This window comes from Hermetia illucens, chromosome 2 (assembly GCF_905115235.1).
Source record: "Hermetia illucens chromosome 2, iHerIll2.2.curated.20191125, whole genome shotgun sequence".
Classification (NCBI taxonomy): domain Eukaryota; kingdom Metazoa; phylum Arthropoda; class Insecta; order Diptera; family Stratiomyidae; genus Hermetia; species Hermetia illucens.
Window position 1 is genome coordinate 121982771 of NC_051850.1, and position 16222 is coordinate 121998992.

The 16222-nt window shown below is 39.5% G+C and overlaps 1 protein-coding gene across 4 annotated transcripts in view; it reads right to left on the reverse strand.

Annotated features, from left to right (window-relative positions):
* Positions 1-16222, reverse strand: part of LOC119648006 (zinc transporter foi) — a 70400-nt gene that overhangs the window by 20758 nt on the left and 33420 nt on the right. Inside the window, exon 1 of one of the 4 annotated variants that reach the window (XM_038049398.1) lies at positions 10122-10298. The exons of 1 other annotated variant lie outside the window; for it this stretch is intronic. The gene's annotated coding sequence lies outside the window, so the exon portion shown is untranslated. Of the gene's footprint in view, positions 1-4592; positions 4742-10121; positions 10299-16222 lie in introns of those variants that run through there. 2 more of the 4 variants (XM_038049400.1, XM_038049401.1) reach the window with 2 other exon arrangements.

Below are 16222 nucleotides of genomic sequence, written 5' to 3' on the forward strand. Positions count from 1 at the left end.
ATATTGTTGATATGGGGAATGTAATAGCTTTGAATTTATATTGACGCAAAGATTCCCTATGGAGAGGTAATAACGAACAACCGAGATGAACCTATTATTAACAAGAAGCTATTGTTCTAGATTGGGAGCTACGGATCTATACTGGAGGGATACAGCTCTATAATGGAAAACTGCCGTCATAATGTCTGTCGGCATAATGACAGCTTGCCTTTCCAAATCGCAACGATGGAGGCCTTTAAGCAACCTATTTGCCGAAAATTAGGATTTCCACACACAGCTGTGCAAAGTGTTAACAAGGAAAACAAGAAGGCAAAAGAAACAATGTCTACGATCGGGGTAAATGAAAGATATTTGGAGGCAATATGAGCAACAAGTATCGTATTGACTACGCATTTGCTAATAACATAATGTATATTCACAAGAAGAAACCAAAGGAAATTTCGCAGAAAACACAATTGAAAATTCGACCGAAATCCGTGGAAATTATGCAGATCGATAGAGTAAGAGCGATCAAGCAGCTAGACTTGCTGATTAATGAGAAGCAGAATTTGTGTGACCTTGACTTGCCTCTTCTAAGGACGGAAAGTGAATCACAGACAATATCCATGTCAAAGGATAATGGAGATGCTCTCTTACTGCAGAAGAGCTACAATCATAATAAAACAATGGTTAGCACTAAGATAGGTCAGGTAAATCTATACCATGTAAACGCTGCCTTGACAGTAGTTGTAATGTCAATTTCCAAGGATGATATTGGAAAAAACTTGCTCAAGGATCTAAGTTATATCGGGGGCTACAAATTTCACTTAAAGTTGGAGGAAGAACTGGTTAACCAGTCCCGGCACCGTTATACGTATAGAAACATGATCAAAATAGGAGAGCGAAATAATTTCAAGAAAGTCGACAGAAGCATCCAGACTATACAAGATTTTAGCCAAGGACAGGCAAGTTCCACTGTGTAAAGGGATATTAAGGCAGAGCAATTCCATCGTTTATTTGAAAAAGAAAACGGGATATTTACCGAGAACGAGAAAGACAGAGTGCACCTATTTTTCAAAACTCATTTCTTTGGATCCTATCGCTCGGTGGAAGACAGTAATATTCTATCGGGCATTGCAACTATTGTTGCAGGAAGAAAGAGGAAATTGAAAGATAGCTAAGTGAGTATGATCGGTGGCTGGAGCAAAACTTTCAAAAGACTGAAGTCAAAGGAGGCTAGAAAGTATTCTAGGTTCTTTCCTGAGGATGAGAAAGGTGCTTTGGACACTAAGGACCTGGATCCGCGGAAATATGGGTTTTGTTTGAAAAGCGGATAAAACAGTCTAGAAGGTCCAGGCCAACTAGAAGTAACCTTATGACTCCAATCGCTTAGTCCATGCCAACAGATCAGTTGCATCAGTTGACAGATTCACTATAAACCTAATGAATACCGAAGAAATAGTTACGTGTGCGTTTCTGTCTATCGAATATGCTTTGGACAATAATACATTGCGTGCGGAAATATAGAATACCCTTATTCGTAAGGAAGTTAGAAACACCCTCGTCTTCTGAATGGGCAAAATACCAGAAAACAGACAAGCAGAAGTACCAACAGTTACAAATTTGATTGTCCTGAATACAACTGAACCCAAGATTGTCCATAGGATCATCGCTAAAGGGCCAAGGTTACCTTAATGATAGAGTATTTATCTGGAGAGGTAACTATGAGGGCACCCTATGTGGTAAAATCGAACTGAGACTGGAAATTATTAGTAACTAATGTAGGAGATACTATGATCAATAGGTACACTATAACCAGTAAAATATTTTTTATTAATAGCAAAGTTATAATAGGTCAAAGCTGTCGCTTCTTTGCAAATTCCAGGTTTGAATGTCAATATCACTTGAAAGTGGATATTTGCACATAATATATGCATATATTACGTGCTACGTGCTAGTGGGGCAAATGTACACCTAAATCTCTTTTTAAAAGAAATACACAAAACCTTTCATACCTGAAACGCCTAGCTTCCTATCTCGACTCGTTTTTTGGTCAACAGACTTCTTATTTTGGGCAAAGCACCCATTTCTTTCTCAAAAATGAGGACTAACGGTCTCTCCAGGGCAGAGGTAAATCATCAGTCGCTGCTTCGCCCTAAAAGCAGCGTGACTTAAAGTGATTCGCAGATGTTGTCCCCTCGTTTATATGTATTCCCAAATACGTTATGAAGCGTTTACGTGAAGCAATTCGTCCAAAACGAAAGGATTTATGAACAAACAACAAGTGAATTTCGCACTACAATAACAATCTGTCCTTCTCTTAATGCCATTACCACCTGTGAAATTTTTACCAACGATTACCATCCAACAGTCACCGCATTCACATGACTTCGCTTTCTGAGTTTTCTTTCTCTTCAATTACACAAAAAAAAAACACTACAAGGAACCCGTTTCGGTAGCCGAGAGGAGATAATAGAGAATCAAAAGTGGCTTTAATGGACATAACAAACATCGACTGTAAAAATGTTTTGAGGATTGCATCGGAAACTGGCATAAATGCGTTGCAGTCGTTAAGGATTACTTTGAAGAGGATAATATCAATTTTGATGACAAATTGTGTATTTTGAATTTTTGAACAAATTCGGGAATCTTTTTTTTCTAGATAGTATTGCTAAACGTTAAATATATTCGGAGGGGTTTGTTGGTTAATTTTTAAATATAATTCAAAAAATACTTCTTTCAATTTATATTGGTAAATAATTTTGAAAAATAAAACTAATCTGGGTAATTAAAACGAGCTCTTAGAAAAATCTTCGTAAAAGTTAAAGGCCTGTATCGTTGAGAAGAAAGATTTTCAATTACAACTTGAACCTTTCCCGTCGCTCAAAGTAGTCAATTTTTACCCCAATGCCTCACAGTATACAAAAGTATTCTTATAGTATTCTGACTAAAAACCTACCCTTAAATATCTTCCATTCAAAATGTAAAGATGGAAAGATAAACCTTCTAAAATTCTGCTGCCTTCATCTGCTAAAACGAACCTCGGCTTCAGAGTCAAAAATGTTGCTTACGTTATCAAAGAAGTCGATCCTGAAAAACCATGTGGCCAGGAAAAAATTGCAGGCAAAGTAGTAAAAGAACTCCCTTTCAATGACATCAGGCACCTTACTAAAATTGATTATTGCCCGAACATGTGGAGATCCGTCGCAAGAGTGTTTGAAGAACTAAAGGCATCAAAGATTCTGCCGTTCCTAACAAATCGCGATATAATCATCGACTATCAATTTGGTTTTCAAGAAAGGCCTCGCACAACAGAGCAGGTTCATAGTATCGCCTCGGGAATAAGGCAAGCTTTCAACGCTAACAAGGCTTTCGAAAGAGTATTTCACAAAGATTAGAAAGCTTTTACCGGCGAACCTTTATAATATCTAGAAGTCCTATATAAAAGGTCGGTCATTCAGATTGAAATACAAAAGCTTCGCATCTAAAAACCACCATATCAAAGCAAGTCTCTCTTAAGAACGTGTACTAGGACTGACATGTGTATCCGATTTGACAGTTGACGATAATTTGCTTATATCTACATACGTTCCCGGCGACATGAAGATTCTTAGTTTTTACAAGAACCCTGAGCAAGCATCCAGGTTTTTGGAATTCTACCTGAAAAAACTTGAGCAGCAGCAACGTACTAATAACACGTAATTCGCGTTAATGAGAATTTACTTGCCAAGATTGGTGTGAACATCGAAGTAGTTTGACAGGCTGGATGGTGATTTGAAAGACTCGCGACTGCATCCAGGCTATAGACAGACCAAAATGGTGCAACCAATCAAGACGAGCTGACCCTGCTACTGAACGGGACGATGGCTGAAGAAGATGCGTGGAATTTTTTTTCGAAAAATTCACTAAGAATCAATGCCGACGCTCTTCAAAGAAAAAAAATTTCCAGAATCGGTAAGCTCGCGGAGTATAAATTAAAAATTCACCTTACTTTCCAAACCTAGTAGTATATGTACATTTTTTTTTACCACTTTTTTTGCAAACGGACCACCTGCTAATCGGACTATTTTTTTTTTGGTTCAGATGACAGGTTCAATTGTAATTATAAGTTAATTTTAACCGTAACAGAGCCATCACGTGTCTATAGAGAACTGATTCGAAAAGGTCCAGTTTTTCATTCAAATCAAGTAAAATATTTTTCTGAATTTTTATCTTGTTTTCTACATCATGCCTAGCTTAGTCAATTGACGTAATTTTGTCCACTACTGACGAGAAACGTCAAAAGAAAATGAAGATCATGTTCTATATCTGGTGCAAATAGACCGAGCTACAGTAAAAAGTTACAACGACGAGATTATTAGGAAACAAAATACAATAACCAAATTCAAAAGGCTTCGTCAGGATAAGAGTTGAAATTTTATCAGTCTATACGAAACAATTCCTTAAAAACTGAATAACGCACTTAATTTGTAAATTCGTGCAAGCTCATTCAAGATATTCTACTTATACTGTACAAATTTATCGAGGTTTGCTCTGATTACAATAAATATCGTTAATATATGTATACAACATCTTATAAGAGACTGGATCTAGAAGATGGATATTCTACTAACTTACAAAAACCTTTGCTCCAAACCAGTTTCTCATGGAACTTAAAACCACTTCAGCACAAAGTTAAACTACAAACCAAAACTTGGCGACGACAAAAAAGGCGACTCTGCAAAAGCTTAACGACCGTAAGAACAGATCTGCTTGCGACAACGGCCGCAATAAACGGACTAACGACGTGGTCTTTCTGTAAGCTCTTATAACGACCGGTTCGAAGCCAATTTTTCTAAAGAAACGCAAAAAACTTGATAAATATGTGCTGGAGATAGCTAAAAATTCTAGTATGACAGCGAAAAACAGGAAAAGGGGTTACATAAGTGGGGAAACAATGGTCGTTTGTTGGTAAATGATCATGTGCTATTCGTTTAAGAATTTTGCATTTATCACGGGGAAGTATAACGAATACAGGGTGGGGGTTAAATCTTTAGAACACCGATTAATGGCAGTGCTGACATTTATGAAGGGAAAAATTTGATGCAGCAAAGAAGATTGAAGTTTGAGTTCCTTAATTTTTAGGTTGTTTTCCCGGAAACCCAAACCAGCAGATCCCTTTTTAAACCGTAGTGCCAGAAAGTAAGGCCTTTAGTAATCCCAGTATACTGCAATATCTAACCACTCTGGACAATTACAAACATCCATGACTGTGATTTGAACCTGGGGCACGAGATCAATATCGATCCTTTACTGAAGGAAACAAATCAATTTCCTTAGCAAGTTGAGAAAAATTGTCAGCAGTAGTTTTTTGTCATTCTGACGACTAGCCCTTCAGTAAATAGACTATTTCTTTAATAAGTACCCTTTGGCTTGGTGATTGGACCCGTACCGCCTATCTAAACCTCCCCATACGTAAAATTTACGGCAATCCTTGAACAAGGACCATCGCCTCTGTACCTCTAATGATGAACACAAAGGACTCTAACCTTTGTCAACTATTGTTTCATTTGTAACATTCGGTTTTGATCTTTTGAAGTATTTAGAGGAAAAGTAAAATGGAAACTATGAATGAAAACCTAACTTTACAGATCTCAGATTGTCTACCCACGCGTTACAGCGACTTATAGCTCACCCTGTTCTGTTTGCAACGAACAACCTGAAACGTTGTATATCTCTCGAATTTATCTTTAACGACGCGATACAAGAGTATGCATGCCCCGGCCGGCTTTTGTGCTTACTAACGATCGTTGTACGGCGAATTCGACCTGTTATTAAAACTTGGTAGTCTCACCTTTTGTCTGTGCAAACGATTTTCAGCTGAGTTGTGCGCCTCGAATTTCATATGAACTGATAATTTATGAAGGTGAAAGAAATTAGGTTTTATTATCTATGCGGCATATTCGATGACTTGATATTCTGCCATACAATTATTATTAATTTGTTTTGTGGCAACTAAAGTATCTGTGGAGCGAATGAATTCTCGATATTTGATCAGGGGATCAGCCAGGTTGCCTTGTTTTTGATTCGCATTCAGTGTTATATGGATAATTTTATGGTTCGATTATTTTGCTGAATGGAATGTAAGTTATAATTCGAGATCAAGTGTGGGTCTGATTTTGTGAATATGCGTTTGAGATAATTGTCAGAGTTACAAAATTGGAGTCAAACAATTTCATTTAATTGTTCAGAAGCCCAAGATTCTCATATTACATAACTATTATACTTGCGATGTATAGTCCATATATTCAATTTAAAATGTCTAACATTGTCTCTACTCCAAACGTTCACCTTTATTGAAAATTTCAAAGATGCTCTTGCAATAGAGCGCCTAAAGTGGTCTCCAAATTACACCTTTTTAAGGAATGTAAAAATGCAAATTCGGCAGTGAAGCCATTAAAAGTAAAAATCTAGATCCTCTATTTGGACTCAACTTGGGTAAAAAATTTGTGAAATTGCTGAAGTTGATTTTTATGGATTTTTCTGTCAATTTAGGAATTGTTTGTGTAACTATTTAAATATATAAAATGTACAAAAAAATATGATTAAATGAACTGGAGGTTTACGACGGTGCGATGGAAACTGAAGCGCAGTCTTATTGAAAATAAAGGGGAAGAAAAAGTAACAATAACAAGGAAGAGACTGAGTGGATGCAGTATATATAATATTTCACAAAAGAGTGAACAGGTAACATCGAAGTCTAAGAATTAATCAGATGAAAACAAAAAGTTAGCTTCCGATTCCGAAAAATTATTAAAGTAGGAAATACGATGCGCATAGGTTAAAAAAGGTTGAAAGCTGTCTCCCGTTTTTAGCTAAAATTCATTTTTATATTTGCATTTTTTAGTTCTCTTTCAGTCTTTTTTATGTGTCTGAAGAAGACGTTTCGACGAAAAGAACAGCTGGTTTCCGAAATACGATATACATATGTAAAATAAAACTGTTTTAGCTAAAAACGGAAAATACTTGAACATTGACTAAAAAACCACTCCATACCTCAACTACGAGAACGCATATAGCTTTCGTTCCGACAGCTAACTACGCCTATTTAAACAAGATTTGCTGACGGTTTCGTTCGTCAGGGGAGAGACAAATTGATCAGAGCGGGCCTCACCTCTACCATGCAGAGCAGCATGACCAAAAGCGTGAGCGATTTTGGCTTCGAATATGTTGATTCAAAAACATCCATGTCGATGTGAATTATAACGATCGAAAATCGTCGGAAGCAAGGATAGGTCACCCCCAAAAAAATGACTAAAAAACTAAAACAAAATAATTCTTTGCGACCCCATTCATACGAACTCTCTTCGGTGTGGTATTGGCGAGTTGTTATGTGATAATGATGTCATACAGGTACCAGAATGCACGAAATTCACGAAAACTGGCAAAGTTTTACCCCCTATAACTTTGTTAATAATAGTTGGGTTTTCTTCAAACTTGTCCAAGTTGTGCATTATGTTATTCCTTATCCCCATTCCCATACCATCCCCCATACATTTTGTAATGCTGGGATGAACATAAGAGGGTTGCCGGGTAAATTTCTAAAATGTAGAAATACGGTATTATTAACTTTATTTGTGCAGATATCGGAACCGGGTGTATTAGATGCACCACTGTAATTTTTTTCAGCTTTTTCGGTTGGATAGGTTCTGAGAACGAGACCTCTTACACTTTTTGGGGGTCATATTTTGAGCCCCCACACCCCAACGTTTCACCCGATATCAAATATGGAACCAGTTTCGAAAAGTACTAATAATTTTGCACCCTCCATTCACATGTATGGGGAGCCCTCCCTTAAACTTAACACAAAATGGCACCACTTGCTGTATGTAAAAGGAACAATAGATCACACGCTCTCACCAATTTTCGTGACAATTGGTTTAGCCGGTTCCGAATAAATCGGGTGTGACAGACAGACAGACATCGACTCGATTCTAATAAGCTTTTGTTTCACACAAACTTTGCCACTAATAGTGTGATTTCCACCAAAATTGCCAAGATAATGCTCTATGTTCTAGCCCAGGTGCTGGTTCTAGGATGAACTTAAGGGCGGTTTTGCAGTCAATTACTAAAAATTACAAGAATATACTATTATTAACTTTATTTGAACAGATATCGGTATTTCGGAGCCTAGGCACAATATAGTGGCAGCCTCCTGATTTTTTCAAATTTTCCGGTTGAGTAATTTCTGAGAATAGAAAGTACTAACCGAGACCTTTCATTTCATATCCCACATGACTATATTTAATGCAAAAAAATTTACACTCCTCTCTTGCATATATGGCGATCCCCCCTTAAATTTGTGGGAGAGCTAACTTGCGAATCGGATGGCAGATGCACTGAGTAACTCCCCTGAAAATATCGCAGCATTGACTGCCATTAAAATTGCTTTTTTTCGGTTGCTACACAGGTCATCGTTCACGTTCCGAAAGGGGTTATAAAACCTGGCTGACTATAGAATTGTGGAACCGGATCGATAAATGGAATGCGCTAAAGGCTCTGTTGATCCTTGACGCGCTCGAACTAGGATATCGAGCGAAATCCCGGGAAATTCAGCGTAGTGTGTGCCGTGCCAAAAGAAATTTTGCTATTGCGCTGGTCAGGAGCGAAATATGCCGCAGCACGCAATGATTTGAGAAGTGCATACCACTTCACAAAAGAGCTTGCTTGTGGTCGCGAATCTTTCGATGGTCCTGTGAAAAACGTTAACGGCCAATTTCTTATCCACAATGACGAAGAACTGAAGAGATGAAAAAAACACTTTACGACGGTCTTGTGGATTGTGTGGCTAGTCACCGTAACATGCGGGTACAGACTAGCTATTTATCGTTGTACCTGCAGTTATTGTAAATCTGCTGCTTCCACTCGTATGGAAATCTCGCGAGACCTTTCCCAAAGAGTGGGAGGAAGGGGATGATTGTCAAGATCCCAAAGAAGGGGACCCATTTTGAGTATGATAATTGCGGGTGTATCTGTGTGTTCCCTGTCGTCGCAAAGATAATAGCCAACATAATCCTGGAATGAATCAAAGAACATCTCGAAGGCGAAAGTGGCAGTAGATAGGTCACACATCAAGGAAGGACGACAATTGCTGGTTACGACATGCAGTGAAATCCACTCTCCCAAGATGGCCGACTGGTGGGTCGTCCCAAGGCCACTTGGTGCAGAACAGCAGACGAGGAATGTGTAGCCTTTAGACATTTTTCAAGACTTCTAAAAAAATAGTTCCTCACGAAAATACGCTGAACCCTAGGGTTATACTCCAAACAGAATATATATCTGATAAACTTTTATATCATACGCTCATTTAGCCTCTTCTTTTTCTGTTGCTGATCTCATGTAATATTTGAACGTGATTTACATTATAAATCATAATATGGGAGCACCGCTTCTTGGGAAAATTATTCATATTGCTGAATTATACTTTCAAAGCGTTAAAATAATATTAAGTAAGAACCAACAATAAAATGTTTGATGGAATCTATATCTATAATAAAAACGTCACAATTCACTTCATTATTCAATGTTTATCGAAAAATTATCACTTACACTTGATTATATTAACTAAGAATTTGCAAATATTTAAAATTATCGATCTTAATAGTTGCAACTCAATTTTTTTACAAGATCGTTTTCACACTCTAATTCAACACTAAATCATACAATAAATTGGAAAATGAACCGAAATCAATCATTTCAATGGTAACGTTAAAATGAATCCGAGTACCTCAAACGACGACTATTAATAACCAATCAACCCAATATGAAATTCAATGTTGCGATCCTAAATAACTATTGGATTTAAAAATATAATATATTTTACAAGATATCCTTTTATGGGATATGTAAATACGATAGTGTTTCCTGTGTCAATGGATATATATTCACAGAAGTAAAAAGTCCAATGAATGGAGTGCTCCTCATGCCTCCTTTTACTTAATACTGCCTTTTAAAGAAATGAGCGATTGTCCAGCATCAGGTACATATGTTTCTATGCCTTTGACAAAGATGGATTGATCAATGATTGTCAAAACGTGATCCACTTCACCAATAAGCCAGATTAAAAATTCATTTTAAGGCATGAGTGAGTAATATCTACTTACAAGTCTGTGTTGAATAGATGCTAACCAGTCATATCGAGACAAGAATTTTAAGTTTAAACAAACACAAACACATACTCGTTTATATTTATATAGATATTAGCATCTATTATCTTTAATCACTTTTCTCTACGTCAAATTCATAAAATAAAGTTTGATAGTATTCTACTGACTCGAGGAATAAACAAACCTCGTGTCGCTTGGCTTGTATTTATTTATAAAATGAGAGGACTCAACTCATTTTCTTTCTTTTTATTCAATTCAGTTGTCATACGAGTAATCTCGAAAGTTTTCGCTTCCATCATTAACGATGATAACAACTGGAAAGATTGCTATGATATGTTTGATAATGACATTAACGTCAGTTTTGGTGCAAGGCGTTGTTTATATTTGTTATATTCATCTGATCACAATTGCAAAAATCTTGCCTTGTATATAGGAAGGATCAAGGTTAATTCAAATCAATTCTTATCAACATAGGTGGGAGTTGAGCTAGACATTCTGTCACGTGGCTATTCCCATATCTATCAATTAGGTATTAAAAAATATGGTATTTTTTAATATTTAATTGAAATATTAATTGCAATTCAGCTCAGAATAAATATCTTATCTAGCTACGTACATGTACATATTTAATATTACTAAAGCCATATAACCGCACATTAGATTGAAAGTTACATCATATGAAAGTAAAGAGTGAAATACTAATCCAAGATGGGAACTGAACGCTTTAGGCATAAAGAGTTTTCTAGTCCTTTAATCTTCTTTCAAGAAGGGGATTCAGTATGGCTGTAGTTGACAGAACGAGGAATAACTGCCCACAACACCTTTCTCATTTAGGAAGTATTTGAAATTAATCTTACGAATCCTCCTTCGGTGCGCACTGTACGACAGTTCAGGGGATGCGTATTATCCACTAACACATGGGTCATTAAGTCCACTTGCCAAGATTGGTCTGAAGATCGAAGTCGATGGTAAACGACCAAAAGGCAGGCCTAAACAACGGTGGCTTAATACGCTGGATGGGGACTTAAAAGCCTCGAGATTGCACCCAGATCAGGCATTCGATAAAACCAAGTGGCGAAACCGATCACGACGAGCCGACCCCGCTTGTGAATGGGACAAAGGCTGAAGAAAAAGAAGACATGGGTCATTAAGTCCCGAGGCAAACCAATGAAAACGCATTTTTTTTGCAAAATTTGACTTTATTCATCAAGTAGTTGCCTTCCATAGCGAAACAATCACTTTAGCGTTTTCCTTTCTTGCATTTATCTGACTGACTAGATTTAATAATTCGATTTTGGTTATTTTATTGGGCATTTGAATAACTTCTTGCTGATTTTATGGAAAAAAAGACTGCTTTATCTAGAAGAAGTTTAAAGAAAAAAGTACCATCGAAAGTCCACTAATAGATAGCCACGATTCTTTCCTATCTTTTCCCCGGAATTACTATTGTACGTCGGAAAAAGGACACGTCTTTTAAGGCTATATAAGATATGATATTGCTTCATGGAAAGCACTGTCCATGCGCCATAAATCGGAACAAATCTCCTCCCCTGATTTCCTAGAGTAGAGCAGATCTCTTTAGGTGGTTCCTCAATATCCACAAAAAGCATCCTGTAACACGAAAACAATTTTCCAACGTCTCAAGCATGTCGGTTCACCTCACAGAATAGGAGGTGCTCCCCATATCCGGCGTTACGACGAGTACTTCTCGTCAACAGGCGACTGCTGTGCGCCTACGTTCGTCCGAACGCTTGGAATCTTCTCGGAAACGCATCAATTGTGCGTCGCCCAGCTCTAATATTTTATTGTTTTGGCGGTGGCTCTCCAACAGCATAGATCGCGTTAGTCGATCTAAGTTTTGTGGATATACTGAATGGACAGTAACCTGATGGCAACTCAAGGTCTTTTCTGTATTAGCTTCTCAGCATGAGCCCCAAAAACTTTCAGGAGATTAGCTGCCAAGCATGCGTCAAACATACTGAAAAACAAGACAAGTTTTTGACTAAATACTAGCTTGAATACCTCGATGAACATACCATAAGATTCCGGCGCTTTTTTGTCCTTTATAGATAAAACCATTTCTTTCGGTTGCTTTACCGTAAAGAGTGGGCAGTTTGCAGTACCCCAATAGGATAGACACAAAAAAGTGCCTGCGCAATTTCTTCCATGGAATAGTCTCCGATTATTTATACGACCAACTTATATCTGATGCCTCATGGGTCTCTGTTAAAATCACTCATTAGCTTCTACCAACAGTGCGCTTTTTGACTATGATTTCGTGGCGGAATTCCTTCTTCGTGGCTTTGTATTCTACCGATCTAAAAGTTACCTCCAAGACACATTCAGAAAGCCAAGGATTGAAATGGATTCTAGTGTTAGAAAGAAGAAATGTATAAATTACCAAATTTGAAATCATGCATTCATTCATCAGCGGGAAATTTTTCTATCAGTGCAGTGGGTAATTTGGAAATTTTGAGGCTCCCTGACCTATTGTGCAAATTCTCCAAAATCTGCTTTGTCGCTGCCAAAGACGTTTTGGTTTTTCCTCCTCGTCTCCTCATACCTACTCATAGGTATCGAGCCTTTCCCTTATATTTAACACATCCCGGATATGGTATCCATAATATTCTGCTTTCTCCCAAAGATTTCAAACAAATTTATTCCAAACTGAAAATTACATGTTCACATTTGTACATATGTAAGTTATTTTTTGACTCAGTCGCCATCCATTTCGATGCACGTGGTGCGACGGAAGATCAACTTTCTGATGCCTCCTCTAACAAGTTTCCCACCAACCTCTTTCTCCTCCCTCTTTAGTTCTTAGTTCGTTGGAAACCTATTTCCACCCATATGCACCTTTAGGGAAGTAAACGGATGGTAATCTAAAGGCACCAGTTCAACGAAATGTGGAGGTGGTTCAAAATCATCATCATCATCAACGGCGCAACCACCGGTATCCGGTCTAGGCCTGCCTTAATAAGGAACTCCAGACATCCCGGTTTTGCGCCGAGGTCCACCAATTCGATATCCCTAAAAGCTGTCTGGCGTCCTGGCCCACGCCATCGCTCCATCTTAGGCAGGGTCTGCCTCGTCTTCTTTTCCTACCATAGATATTGCCCTTATAGACTTTCCGGGTGGGATCATCTTCATCCATACGGATTAAGTGACCCGCCCACCGTAACCTATTGAGCCGGATTTTATCCACAACCGGACGGTCATGGTATCGCTCATAGATTTCGTCATTGTGTAGGCTACGGAATCGTCCATCCTCATGTAGGGGGCCAAAAATTCTTCGGAGGATTCTTCTCGCCAAATTCGCCATTTTTCTTCTTAAGAACCCAAGTATCCGAGGAATACATGAGGACTGGCAAGATCAATGTCGTGTACAGTAAGAGCTTTGACCTTATGGTGAGACGTTTCGAGCGGAACAGTTTTTGTAAGCTGAAATAGGCTCTGTTGACTGACAACAACCGTGCGCGGATTTCATCATCGTAGATGTTATCGGTTGTGATTTTCGATTTTCGACCCTAGATAGGAGAAATTATCAACGGTCTCAAAGTTGTAGTCTCCTATCTTTATTTTTTCCGTTTGACTAGTGCGGTTTGATGTTATTGGTTGGTTGGTTTTCGGTGCTGACGTTGTCACCATATACTTTGCCTTGCCTTCATTGATGTGCAGCCCAAGATCTCTTGCCAATTACCGCCTGCTCGATCTGGATGAAGGCAGTTTGTACGTCTCGGGTCGTTCTTCCCATGATATCGATATCGTCAACATAGGCCAGTAGTTGGGTGGACTTGAAGAGGATCGTACCTCTTGCATTTATCTCATCATCACGGATCACTTTCTCGAGTTAAAGAGGACGCATGATAGGGCATCCCCTTGTCGTAGACCGTTGTTGAGGTCGAATGGTCTTGAGTGATCCTCCGGCTTTTATCTGGTCTCGCAAATTGGTGGGGGTCAGCCTAGTTAGTCTTATCAATTTCGTCGGGATACCGAATTCTCTCATTGCCGTGTACAGTTTTACCCTGGCTATGGTATCATAGGCGGATTTAAAGTCGATGAATAGATGGTGCAACTGTTGTCCATATTCCAGCAGTTTTACCGTCGTTTGCCGCAGAGGGAAAATCTGATCTGTTGCTGATTTGAATCCACCTTCATCATCATCATCAACGGCGCAACAACCGGTATCCGGTCTAGGCCTGCCTTAATAAGGAACTCCAGACATCCCGGTTTTGCGCCGAGGTCCACCAATTCGATATCCCTAAAAGCTGTCTGGCGTCCTGGCCCACGCCATCGCTCCATCTTAGGCAGGGTCTGCCTCGTCTTCTTTTCCTACCATAGATATTGCCCTTATAGACTTTCCGGGTGGGATCATCTTCATCCATACGGATTAAGTGACCCGCCCACCGTAACCTATTGAGCCGGATTTTATCCACAACCGGACGGTCATGGTATCGCTCATAGATTTCGTCATTGTGTAGGCTACGGAATCGTCCATCCTCATGTAGGGGGCCAAAAATTCTTCGGAGGATTCTTCTCTCGAACGCGGCCAAGAGTTCGCAATTTTTCTTGCTAAGAACCCAAGTTTCCGAGGAATACATGAGGATTGGGAAGCTCATAGTCTTGTACAGTAAGAGCTTTGACCCTATGGTGAGACGTTTCGAGCGGAACAGTCTTTGTAAGCTGAAGTAGGCTCTGTTGGCTGACAACAACCGTGCGCGGATTTCATCATCGTAGTTGTTATCGGTTGTGATTTTCGACCCTAGATAGGAGAAATTGTCAACGGTCTCAAAGTTGTATTCCCCTATCCTTATTCTTGTTCGTGCTTGTGTTTGACCAGTGCGGTTTGATGTTGTTGGTTGATTCGTCTTCGGTGCTGACGTTGCCACCATGTATTTTGTCTTGCCTTCATTGATGTGCAGCCCAAGATCTCGCGCCGCCTGCTCGATCTGGATGAAGGCAGTTTGTACATCTCGGGTCGTTCTTCCCATGATGTCGATATCGTCAGCATAGGCCAGTAGTTGGGTGGACTTGAAGAGGATCGTACCTCTTGCATTCACCTCAGCATCACGGATCACCTTCTCGAGGGCCAGGTTAAAGAGGACGCATGATAGCGCATCCCCTTGTCGTAGACCGTTGTTGATGTCAAATGGTCTTGAGAGTGATCCTGCTGCTTTTATCTGGCCTCGCACATTGGTCAGGGTCAGCCTAGTCAGTCTTATTAATTTCGTCGGGATACCGAATTCCCTCATGGCCGTGTACAGTTTTACCCTGGCTATGCTATCATAGGCGGCTTTAAAGTCGATGAACAGATGGTGCAACTGTTGTCCATATTCCAACAGTTTTTCCATCGCCTGCCGCAGAGAGAAAATCTGATCTGTTGCTGATTTGCCTGGAGTGAAGCCTCTTTGGTATGGGCCAATGATGTTCTGGGCGTATGGGGCTATCCGGCCTAGCAAGATAGTGGAGAATATCTTATAGATGGTACTCAGCAACGTGATACCTCTATAATTGCTGCACTGTGTGATATCTCCCTTTTTATGTATGAGACAGATTATGCCTCGCTGCCAATCGTCAGGCATTGATTCGCTGTCCCATACCTTGAGCACAAGTTGATGAACCACTTGGTGTAACTGGTCGCCTCCATATTTAACCAATTCGGCTGTAATTCCATCGGCTCCTGGCGACTTATGATTTTTTAGCCGATGAATTGCACGGACTGTTTCTCCTAAACTTGGTGGTGGCAGTATTTGTCCGTCGTCTTCAGTTGGCGGGACCTCCAACTCGCCGATGTTCTGGTTCTTCAGTAGCTCATCAAAGTACTCAACCCATCGCTCTAATATGCCCATTCTGTCGGAAATCAGATTTCCCTCTTTGTCTCGGCAGGATGAGCATCGAGGTGTATAAGGCTTCATCCTGCTGACTTGTTGGTAAAACTTCCGTGCCTGGTGCGGTTGTTCCCTGTACTTTTCTAGTTCACAGACTTGTTGGTTCTCCCAGGCTTCTTTTTTCCGTCTGTGAAGTCGCTTCTCCGCTCGACGGAGTTCGTGATAAGTCTCTGCGCGTGCCCGCGTTCTTTGAGAATGCAACATTACTCG